Below are 12,305 nucleotides of genomic sequence, written 5' to 3'. Positions count from 1 at the left end.
CTGGAGAGGCCAGAGTTTGACAAAATGCTGGACGTCTTCCATTGTCAGAAATAATGAATGAAGGACAAGGACAATGAGCAAGAAATGGGACTCATTAAGAAACAATATTTCATCTTCAATTTGAGTCCTTGTAATGTACAGAAAAAAATCTGTAAAGACAAGTGTTAATTTGCCAAATACCATGATCTGCTAATTATCTGTGATTTCGGGCCAAGTGCCACAGGTCGTGCATCATTATATGCACAGTAGCTTCAAGAGGTTGGTTCCCATTAAAATAGGGAATATGCACAGAGTTTAAAAGAGCATCCAGCATCTGTTGTAAGACAGAAATACAAAAGAACATGCTAAATTGAGGCACTGAGCCTCTGGGAAAGGGAAGAAAAGGTTTAGAAAGAGGTCTAGAGCTAGAGCATAATAATCCAGGGTGATGGGTCCAGGAGAACACTGAAGTAGCTCAAAGTTCAAAGTCAATTTATTATCAAAGTACATATATATCACAACGTACTAGCTTGAGATTCATTTTCTTGCAGACATTTATAGGAAAATAAATCGGCTTCCATCATTAAGGACCCCCATCACCCAGGTCATATCTTGTTCTCATTACTACCATTAGGAAGGAGGTACAGAAGCCTGAAGGCACACACTCAGCAGTTCAGGAACAACTCCTTCCCCTCTGCTATCCATTTTCAAAATGGACACTGAACCCATGAACACAACCTTACCACTTCGTATTTCTATTTTTGCACTACTTTGTTTTTTTCCTATTATTATGTATTACATTGTACTGCTGCCACAAAGACACCAAATGTCCCCATATATACAGTACCAGTGATATTAAACCTGATTCTGATTTATGAAACACTATAAAGACTGACAATCAATAAAGAGCAAAAGAAGACAGATTGTGCAAATAATAATGAATAATAAATTAATTAATAAATAATACTGAGTTGAATAGTCCTTGAAAGTGAATCTATCAGTTGTGCAGATCAATCTCAAAGTCTATATGATATATATATATATTTTTTTTGATAATACATTTCCTTTGAGTTTTGAGTCAGTTCAGCAGACTCCACAAGCTGCATTGTTGAACCTGATGTGCATGAAATGATGCAAAAGGCCATTGCACGGTACTGCACTTGTCAACGTCAATGTGGAGTGGGGAGTGAGTTTGTAAATCTGGCAGCAAAGGGTGTTGGAAATTGTGTGTTCTGCAGTGCTGCGGGAGAGATGTGGGATAGATGGCAAAGAGGGAGAGTCAGAGGCGGTGGGTGACGTGGGTGCAGAAACATCCAGCCTTGAGAGACCAGGCATGGTCATTGAATATCAAACAATTGTTTATTGATCATTACAAAATGTCTCTTTGGTGCTTCCCACTCCCTCTCCTCTCCCTTTCCCTTTTTCCAACCATGATTCTCCTCACTCTGGCCCCTTTCCCAGTCTTAGTCCACAATAGACACCCATATCAGAATCAGATTTATTATCACTCAGTTATGTCATAAAATTTGTTTTTTTTATTGACTTTCAAGACTTTTGCACAGTACTGTGGAAGCAAACATTCCGTCAAACCTATTTTTGCCAGAAGTGATCTGAATTTGTCCATAGCTCAGCATTCCTCCTTGTTCCATCTAAACTTTGATTCACCAACACTCAAAAACTATGTTGAATATATACCTGGAAGCCTCTGCCAGTGATGCCTAAACTGAAGAAGTTTAAATCTTCTCTTCGACGGGAGTTCAGTGAAACCCTCTCTCGCTGCTCCCCATCTATAATTCCTTTGGCCCTTCAACTTTTCTAGCTCATAGCTTCATCCCACCCCCTCCGATCTTCTCCTATCATTTCGCATTTCCCTCTCCCCCCACTACTTTCAAATCTGTTACTATCTTTCCTTTCGGATAGTCCTGACAAAGGATCTCAGCCCGAAACGTCGACAGTGCTTCTCCCTATAGATGCTGCCTGGCCTGCTGTGTTCCACCAGCATTTTGTGTGTGTTGTTGTTTGAATATACACCTGGTTACCTCTTTATTAGGTACATTTATACACCTGCTCATTATTACAAATACTTAACTAGCCAATTATGTGGCAGCATCTCAAAGCACAAAACCACGCAGACATAGTCAAGAGGTTCAGTTGTTTTGACCAAACATCAGAATGGGGAAGAAATGTAAGCAATGAGACTTTGACCATGGAATGGTGGTAGGCAGAGTGTTTTGAATATTTCAGAAACTGCTGATCTCCTGGGAATTTTCTACCTAACAGTCTCTCGAGTTTGCGGAAAATGCAGCAAAAACCCCCAACGAAAACAAAAGAAAAAATCCAGCGGGTGGCAGTTTTTGTGAGCAAAACTACTTTGTTAATGAAAGGGGTCAGAAATAATTGGCCAAACTGGTACAAATGCCAGGAAGGTGACAGTAACTCAAATACGAACATGTTACAACTGTGGTGTGTAGGAGAGTATCTCTGAACATACAACAGATCAAATCTTGAAGTGGATGAGCTACAGCGGCAGAATACCATGAACATAGACCCAGTGGCCAATTTATTAACCACAGGAGGTAACTAATTAAGTGGCCACTGAGTGTACAATCCTTTGTAGAATGATTTTCGGAAGGTTCCTAAGCAGCTGAGAGAAGAAATTTCTTATCCTCTCAGTCAGAATCAGATTAATTATCGCAGTCTTATATGAAATGAAATGTGTTAGTTTGCATCAGTTCAAAGACAGGAAATTGCTGTAAATGACAAGATATGGATACAATACAAATACAAAGGAATAACAGAAATTCAGAAATTAAATGGCAGAGAGGAAGATGTTTCTGAATCATTGGGCATTGGTCTTCAGGCTCCTGCAGCTGCTCTGTGATAGGAATAACAAAGAGGGCTTGTCCCAGGTCATGAGAGTCCTTAGTGATGGATGATGCCTTCTTCAGGCACCACTTCTTTAAAATGTCCTCGATGATGCAGACCGTTGTGCCTTTGGTGGTGCTGTCTGACTCTGTAGCTCTCTGCAGCCTCTTGCAATCTTGATCATGGGACATTCATCATCTAAGACATGAACTTTTCTTATTACCACCATCAGGAAGGAAGTACAGGAGCCAATCTGCAACCAAGTAGATGCTCTCCCCTGTATATTGATAGAATTTTGCAAGTGTCTTCAGTAACGTACCAAATCTCCTCAAAGTTCTAATAGACCCGTTGAGATGGTGACACTGAGGAACATGAAGTTGCTTACCTTTTCCACTGCTGTTCCATCTATGAGGACTAGTGTTTGTTCTCACTGCTTCCCCTTCCTGAAGTGATATCAAGTGAGTCTGGTCTTCTCAAGTTGCTGTAAAAACTTTCAGTGTCCAATCCCACAAAGTGTACAGGAAAACACCCAGCTGAACTCCGTTTGATAGAACAGATGACTGCAGGTGCTGGAAACTGAATAACACACAAAGTAGTGGAAAATCTTAATGGGTCAGGCAGCATTTGTGGAAGGCATTACTGGTGGTATTATGTTACTGGAAGTGGAGTGTTGTAAAGATGGCACTAAGCGGCAACTCCTTTGCTTGCATCTTCAGAAACAGCTCTATTTCCATCTTTAATATCTCTATTTTTCCCTTTCAGGGTTCTTTTGAAGACCTTGACTTGGAGTACACACTGACTACGGTTCTTTGCGGGAATGTGACCCACTCTTGGGGTTTTACAACTGGCTGTTGATCGGCACACCAAGGCTTTGGAGGCCTAGGATCTTGGGGCTCTGGAGAAGGTTGGTGTCCCGGATTGGTGTGTCGTGGGAGCTGGAAGACCTTTAGCTGTGTGCCCAGAGACCTGAGATCTTTGGGCACAGAGCTTGAAAAAAGCGATACAACGGACTTTTAACATCGTAAACCAGCGAGTTGTTTGTTATGTCTCTCCTCTCACTGTGAAACGGAGACATCTCTTTCTCCCTTATTAGGGAGAGAGAGAGCCTGGGGTATGTCGAATACCAGGTGAACAACATAGTCTTTGGAGTACTGCATGTCTGTGTCTTTGCTGTTGCTTTAGCTGCATGCTTGAGTGCTCGGTGATGGGAGCCGATGCTTTTGTTTTGCCGATGAAGGGAGGGGTGATTATGCTTGCTGTCACTTATGTGCATGAGGGAGGGGAGTTGGGGGGTGGGGCTTTGGGGTTCTAACATTTAACTGTCACACGTTCTTTGGCGTACTCCTCTGTTTTTGCGGACGTTTGCGAAGAAAAAGCATTTCAGGATGTACATTGTATACATTTCTCCGACATTAAATGTATCTTTGAAACCTTGGAAATTGGTAGTCAGCATGCCATGTTGAGACCCTTAGTTTGGACATCATTTCAAATCATTAACTTGTCTTCCATTGGAGGTGGTGGGATGTTATAAATATAGGAGGGGAGGGACCAGACCAGGTTAGAGATGATAGAGTCAAGATACAAGGAGATGTATTCAGTAGGACAGGAGCAGGCAGAAGCAAATGAGTTTGTGAATCATGGGTAAAAAGTAGAAATGAGCAGTGTGGGGTTGGGAAACAATAGGTTGAAGGTTAGGGGAGATTGCTTGAGGTACTGAGGTTATTGATGGTATGCAAGAGAGTGGCTTGATGATCTTCGGTGCGACTCTCGTTTATGAGCAGAGAAGGGAAGGAATCCAAGAGATGGCCTCTGGCCTCTGCAATGAAAAGGTCAGTCCAGTAGACTACAACAGGACCAGTCTAGTCTGCAAGCTTGATGGTGATGTTGGAATTGGTGTGGAGAGGGTGGAGTGCAGTGACTGCAGAAAAAGGCTCTCAATCTAAAACTTTGAATGCCCATTTTCCTCCATTGATTCTGCCCGATGTGTATATGTAGGAGCTGTGTACCTATTTTCTGTCTTTCTGTATTGTATTTTGTGTTGCATGTTTTTGTTATGGATTACGATAATTTATCACATGGGTTGGGACATGATAGAAACAAATGAGTATAATCACATACTCATCCTTTGTCCTCATTAGTTTAATTTAGTAGATAAGGTGTGAGCCAAGGAATGAATATATTTTGCTAACTGCTGTGTCACTAATTATTTTCATTTCACTTATTTATGATCGTCACTTATTTAGCTTTTTACAAAAATTCCATTAGTTATGGTAATATCGCTATATTAGATCATTCATCTTTGCTATTGTCATAATAAAGGATCAAATGTACTTTTTCCAACTTTGAACTCAGTTGTTTAGAAGGGGATCCCACAGTGTTAATACACTCACTCAGTCTCGCACTGATTTTGGTTTGTCTTTCAAGTACCTGCCACAGTGCATTCCTCCTGAATTCTGGGGAATATTTATCATTTAACAATTGAAACCAGGTTAGCTGGTTGCCACTATGTGGGCAGCGTGGCAGCACAGCAGATAGTGTTCTGCTTTACACCGCCAGCAACCAGTATTCAAGGTTCAGTTCCCACCACTGTCTCTCAGGTATTTCTGTGTTCTTCCCCACGATGCATGGGTTTTCTCCAGGTGCTCTAGTTTTAGAAACATAGAAAACCTACAGCACAATACAGCCCTTCAGCCCACAATGCTGTGCTGAACATGTATTTACTTTAGAAATTACCTCTGATTACCCATAGCCCTCTATTTTTCTAAGCTCCATGTATCTATCTAGGAGTCTCTTAAAAGACCCTATCGTATCCGCCTCCATTACCATCGCCAGCAGCCCATTCCACGCTCTCATCATTCTCTGCGTAAAAAACTTACTACTGACATCTCCACTGTACCTACTTCCAAGCACCTTAAAACTGTGCCATCTCATATTAGCCATTTCAGCCCTGGGAAAAAGCCTCTGACTCTCCACATGATCAATGCCTCTCATCTTTTTTATACTCCTCTTTCAGGTCACCTCTCATCCTCCGCTGCTCCAAAGAGAAAAGGCCAAGTTCATTCAACCTATTCTCACAAGGCATGCTCCCCTATCCAGGTAACATTCTTGTAAATCTCCTCAGCACCCTTCCTATAGTTTCCAGATTATTCCTGTAGTGAGGTGACCAGAACTGAGCACAGTACTCCAAGTGGGATCTGACCAGGGGTCTGTATAGCTGCAACATTACCTCTCACCTCTTAAACTCAATCCCTTGATTGATGTAAGCCAATGAACCATATGCCTTCTTAACCACAGAGTCAACCTGCACAGCAGCTTTGAGTGTCCTCTGGACTCAGACCCCAAGATACCTCTGTTCCTCCAAGTCGCCAAGAGTCTTTCCATTAATAGTATATTCTGCCATCATATTTGACCTACCAAGATGAACCACCTCACACTTTTCTGGGTTCTCCCACAGTCCAAAGATGTACAGCTGGGGTTAGGGATGGTAAGTTGTGTTAAGATATTTTGATGTCTATGTGATAAATAAAGCTCATTTTTATCTTTCTTTATCTTGGTAGGAGAAAATTCCCAACTGTGTCAGAACTTTGACACCACAGTATTTAGACGCAGAGCACGATGTCGTAAAGGAAACATACTGCACACTTTATTTCCTCTTATCTGTGTCATTCCTGTTTCGATATATTTTTAAATTTCCCAATGGACTTGTCTCACTGCTTTAAGAAGAATTTCTCCATCAGCATATCTTTTCAGGAAAGTTCTCTCAGCTTGAAGTTTTTGGCATATTGCCTATGAGATAGGCAATGAATATTGCCAGATAGTATGCTGCCAATGTCAGGCTGTTTTGGAAAAGGCCATCAGTATTCTGAAGGGGGAGGTTAAACAGCCATAAATCATAGTATCAACAACTTAGGTAGGAAAAGGGAGGAGGTTCTGAAGAGAGAATATTGGAAGCTGGGTAGAAAACTGATAAACAGGACCGGCTGGTTAGCAATCTCTGGATTGTTGCCTGTACCACGTGCCAGTTAGGGTAAGAGTTGGCAGATGACTGTGTCGCTGAAGAATTGGTGCAGGCTACAGGGTTTCTGATTTCTGGATCACTAGGATCTCTTCTGGGAAAGGTCTGACCTGTAGAAAAAAGATGGATTACACTTGAACCTGAGGAGGAACAATATCATCGAGGGCAGGTTTGCTTGAGCTATTGCAGAGGGTCCCAATTAATTTGGGGTATGGCTGGGAGCCAGAGTGATAGGGCTGAAGATGTGGCACTTGTTAAACAACTAGATGCAGTGTGTAGTTAGATTGTCGGAAAGAGTGGGCAGATGATAGAGAAAAATTGCAGTCAGTGGGATGAGTTACGGTGTAACATAGGGACAAAATCAGAAAGGGTGATAATGTTATATTTGAATGCACACGGTATTCAGAATAAAGTAGATGATCTTGGAGCTCTGTTAGAGACTTGCAGGTATGATGTTGTGGACATTACTGACTTGTAGCTGAAAGAAGATCATAGTTGAGAGCTTAACATCTAAGGGAAGGACAGGCAACTAAGCAGAGGGTTTGGAGTGGCTCTGTTGGTAAAAAATGAAATCAAATCCTTACAAAAAGGTGACATATTGCAGGATTGGGAGATGTAGAATACTTGTGGGTAGATTTAAAATACTGCGAGGGTAAAAAGACCATGATAGGAGTTATATACAGGGTCTGAACGGAGGCCTGGATGTGGGTTACAAAATTCAAATGGAGATAGAAAAGGCATGCAAATAGGGCAATGTTGTGAGAGTCATAGGAGATTTCAATATGCAGGTAGATTGGAAAAATTAGGTTGGTGCTGAATGTGAATCCCAAGAGATGGAATTTGTAGAATGCCTATGAGAAAGATTTTTAGAGCAGCTTGTGATTGAGCCCACTAAGGGAATCGCAATTCCAGATTTGTGTTGCGAGATAAATAAAATTTGATTAGGAAGCTTAAGGTAAACCTTTAGGAGGTAGTGATCACAATATGATAGAATTCACCTTACAGTTTGGAAGAAGCTACAGTCAGACGTATTGGTATTACAGTGGAGAAAAGGGGAATTACAGAGGCTTGGGAGAGGAAGGAGCTGGCAAAAGTTGACTGGAAGGGAACACTAGCAGGAATAACAACAGAACAGTGATTGCTGTAATTTCTGGGAGCAGTTCGGAAGGTGCAGGAAAGATACAACCCAAAGATGAAAGGTGTTCTAAAGGGATGATGAGGCAACCATGGCTGTCAAGGGAAAACAAAGGAAGCATCAAAGCAAAAGAAAACACATATAATATGACAAATGCAGACCAGGAAGCTTTTTAAAAAATCAACAGAAGGCAACTAAAAAGTCAGAAAGAGAGAAAAGATGAAATATGAAGATAAGTTAGCCAATAATACAGACAATACAAAGTTTTTTGAGATGTGTAAAGAGTAAAGAGAGATGAGAGTGGATATCGGACCACTGGAAAGGTAGTAATGGGAGACAAAGAAATTGTGGATGGACTTAATAAGTATTTTGTGTCAAGTCTTCACCTTGGGAGACACCCACAGAATGATTGAAATGTGAGAGTGTCAGGGCATAGAAGTGAGGCAAGGAAGGCATTGGTCAGACTGCAGTTGGAATTTTGTGAACACTTTTCAGCCCATTATTTAAAAAAAAAGTTGTGCTGGCATTGGAATGTCACAAGAATGATCTTAGGAAAGAAGAGGTTAACATGTAAGGAGATTTGGATGGCTCTGGGCTTTCGCTCGCTGGAGTTTAGAAGAATGAGTGGGTATCTCATTGAAACCTATTGAATATTGAAGAGAGGATATTTCCTATAGTGGGTTTTCTAACACAAGAGGGCACAACCCCAGAATAAAGGGATATTTGTTTAGAACAGAGATGAGGAAATATTTTTTAACCAGAGGATGGTGAATCTGTGGAATTCATTGCCACATACGGCTCCGCAGGCCAAGTCATTGGATATATTTTAGGTGTAGGTTGATAGTTTCTTGATTAATCAAGGTGTCAAAAGTTATGGGGAAAAGGCAGGAGAATTGGGTATATTTAAAGTGGAGATTGATGGTTTCTGATTAGTAAGGATGTAGAGGAAGGCAGGAGAATGGGATTGAGAGGGATACTAAATCAGCAATGATGGAATGGCAAAACAGACTTGATGGACCAAATGTCTTAATTTTCTTTCCATATATTATAGTCTTACAGTCTTATGGAAATCGACAGTGATAGACATTTCCTGGATACCTTTTAAATGATGCACTGCGCATGGAACAGTACAGCATCAGAACAGGCCCTTTCAGCCCCCAATGACCACTGTTACAAGAATCTGCTCTAATAATGCTCAGCTATGCAGAGAGAACCTCACCCTCCATGAACCATCGAAGAATTGAAAAGGTAATAGCAGTAAAAGGAGTCCATGTATTCTTAGTGGTCCCACTCCAATCACCACATGTCCATGGGGTACACCACATCCATGATGGTGGGTCTCTGGAGAGTGTTATCGCTATTTTCACTTTCACATTCTGTTTATATTCCATATCAGTGAAATGTTGCATTTCAGTGTTATTGGTTATGGGTCATCTGACTGTCCTTTAATGACTTCCTATTGGCGCTATTCAAGCCGGCATCCATTTATTGCCCTTTCTCCACAAAAGACAACTGGTAATTTAAGGCTATGTGTTCTCTTTGACTCTGGTTCAAACCAGTCAAACTCAAATTAAGGAGATTACTTCTGCAAACCTACCATTGTACATATTACATCACTTTTTGGAGAACGATCCCAGGTTTAGCAGGTCAATACCATAAACGCCTTGCGTTCATATTCAATTGCTCTCATTAGTTTATCCCAGAGCTAGAATCATCTCTCAAACAGTTCAGAAGATGGAGGTGACAGAGCAGCTTCACAAAATGGCAGTCTCTATCTCCTTCAAACACATGGCAAGAACAAAGACAATTGGTTTACCTGCTTCCACTGTCCTTGATTCATTCAAATTCACTGATTTGTAGATTGTAATTTTTTTAGAGCCAGCACCACCATGCTTTTAACATGATTGCATCTATCTTTTCTTGATTTCAATTCCTGCACTCTTTGCCTGTCCATGCATCTATTTAAATGCCTCTTGAATGCTGCTTTCATATTTGCTTCCATCACCTTCCCTGGCAACACTTTCCAGGCACATTATGTAAAACATTTTGCCTTGTTAATCACCTTTGAACCCTTTTCCTCTCACTTTAATCCTTTGACCTCTGGTATTTGACACTTCCACCCTGGCAGAAAGACTTCGGCTACCTACCCTATTTCTATATCTCATAAATAAGTATACTGCATATCTTTTCACCACCCTATCTATTTGTGTTGGCTTTGTAGAGTAGTTAAGTGAAGTGGAATAGGAAAGGGCTCATGAAATATAAAAGATAACATAAAGCAGAGGGGCAGCATGGTAGCATAGTGGTTAGTACAATGTTCTATAGTAGCAGAGACCTAGGTTCAATTCCCACCACTGTCTGTAAGGAGCTTATACTTTCTCCTTGTGACCACAAGGTTTCCTCTGGCTGTTCCAGTTCCCTCCCATAGGCTACAGATGTACCATTTGGCAGGTTAATTGGTCATTGTCATTTCCTCTGCCATTAGGCAAGTTGAAATCACAGGGTGCTGGGCAGTGCAGCTCAAGGGGCCAGAGGGGACTGTTCAACGCTGCATAAACTTGCATAAGCAGACACAAAATGTTGGAGGAACTCAGTAGATCAGGCTACATCGATGGAGATGAATAATCAGTCGACATTTAAGGCCAAGATCCTTCTCCAGGACTTGAAAGGAAGTGAGAAGCCATAATAAGAAGGTGGGGGGTAAGGGAAGGAGTACAAGTGAGAAGGTGATAGGTGAGTGAAGGGGGTAAAGTAAGAAGCAGGGAGGTGATAGGTGGAGAAGGTAAAGGGCTGGAGCAGAATGAATCTGACAGGAGAGGAGAGTGGATCACGGAAGAAAGGGAAGAATAAGGGACACCAGAGGGAGGTGCGAAGAAGCTGAGGAGAACAAAAGAGGTAAGGGCAGGGCTGAGTGAGAATTGAAGAAGATGGAAGGGGTGTGAGAAAAATCACTGGAAGTTGAAGAAATTGATCTTCATGCCATCAGGTTATAGGCTACCCAGACAGAACATGAGATGTTGCTCCTCCGCCCTGAGGGTGTGCTCAGCGTGGCAGTAGAGGAGGCCATCGACCAATATGTTGGAATGAGAATGACTGGAATTAAAATGGTTGGACTCAGGAAAATCTCGCTTCTTGCAGATGGAGTGAAGGTGCTCAATAATGTGGTCGCCCAATCTACATGGGGGCTTACCATGGTAGGAGAGGCCACATCACAAGCACCGTTTACAGGAGGCAATTCACAGGTGAAGTGTTGCCTCACCTGGAAGACTAAATGGAGGTGAGGAAGGAGGGGAATGGGCAGTTGTAGCACTCATTCTGCTTGCAGAGGTAAGTGCCAGGAGGGAGATCAATAGGGAGGGATGAATGGGCAGGGGAATTAGGGAGGGTGCGATCTCTGCAGAAAGTGGAGAGTGTAGGGGGAAGTAAGGATCTGGTTGGTGGTAGGATCCTGTTTAAAAATTGGCAGAAATTGAGGAGAAAATGTGTTGGATGCACAGGCTCATGGTGTGGTAGGTGAGGATAAGAGGCACTCTATCCCTATTAAGGCAGCAGGAAGATGTGGCGAGGGCGGATGTTCAGGAAATGCAGGATATTCATGTGAGGGCAGCATCAATGGTGGAGAAAAGGAAACCTCATTCTTTGAAGAAGGAGGACATTTCTGATTTCCTGGAAAGGAAAGACTCATTCTGGGAGCAGAGGTGGTGGAGATGAAGGACCTCGGGAAAGCGAATGGAATTTTTACAGGAGACAGGGTAGAAAGAGGTGTAGTTAAAAAAGCCATTGGAGTCGGTGGGTTTATAAAAGATATCAGTAGATGGTTTATATCCAGAAATGGAATCAGAGATATCTAGAAAGGGAAGAGAAGGGTCAGAAATAGACCATAAATTTAAGGGCAGGGTGAAAGCTAAAGGCAAAGTTGATGAAATGATGAGCTCAGCGTGGGTGAATGAAGCAGAACCAATGCAGTCATCAATGTAGCAGATAAAGATTTGGGGCAGAGTTATCAGAGAAGGCTTAGATCATGGACTGTTACATGTAACCAATGAAAATGCAGCATAGCTGGGGCCCAATCAGGTAACCATGGCTACACCTTGAGTTTGGAGAAAGTGGGAGGAGCTAAAATAGAAAATTATTGAGTTTGAGGGCCAGGCAGTGCAAGGTGGCAGTAGAGAGGAATTGGTTGGGTCTGTTGAGTAGAAAAAAAGCAAAGAGCTTTAAAACTTTCCTGGTGTGACCCTTACTCTTTGTGATTTTTATAAAAGACCTGGATGAAGGAGTGGAGGGATGGGTTAATGAATTTGCTGATAACAC

This window comes from Hypanus sabinus, chromosome 17 (assembly GCF_030144855.1).
Source record: "Hypanus sabinus isolate sHypSab1 chromosome 17, sHypSab1.hap1, whole genome shotgun sequence".
Lineage (NCBI taxonomy): Eukaryota > Metazoa > Chordata > Chondrichthyes > Myliobatiformes > Dasyatidae > Hypanus > Hypanus sabinus.
This window is presented reverse-complemented; position numbering follows the sequence as displayed.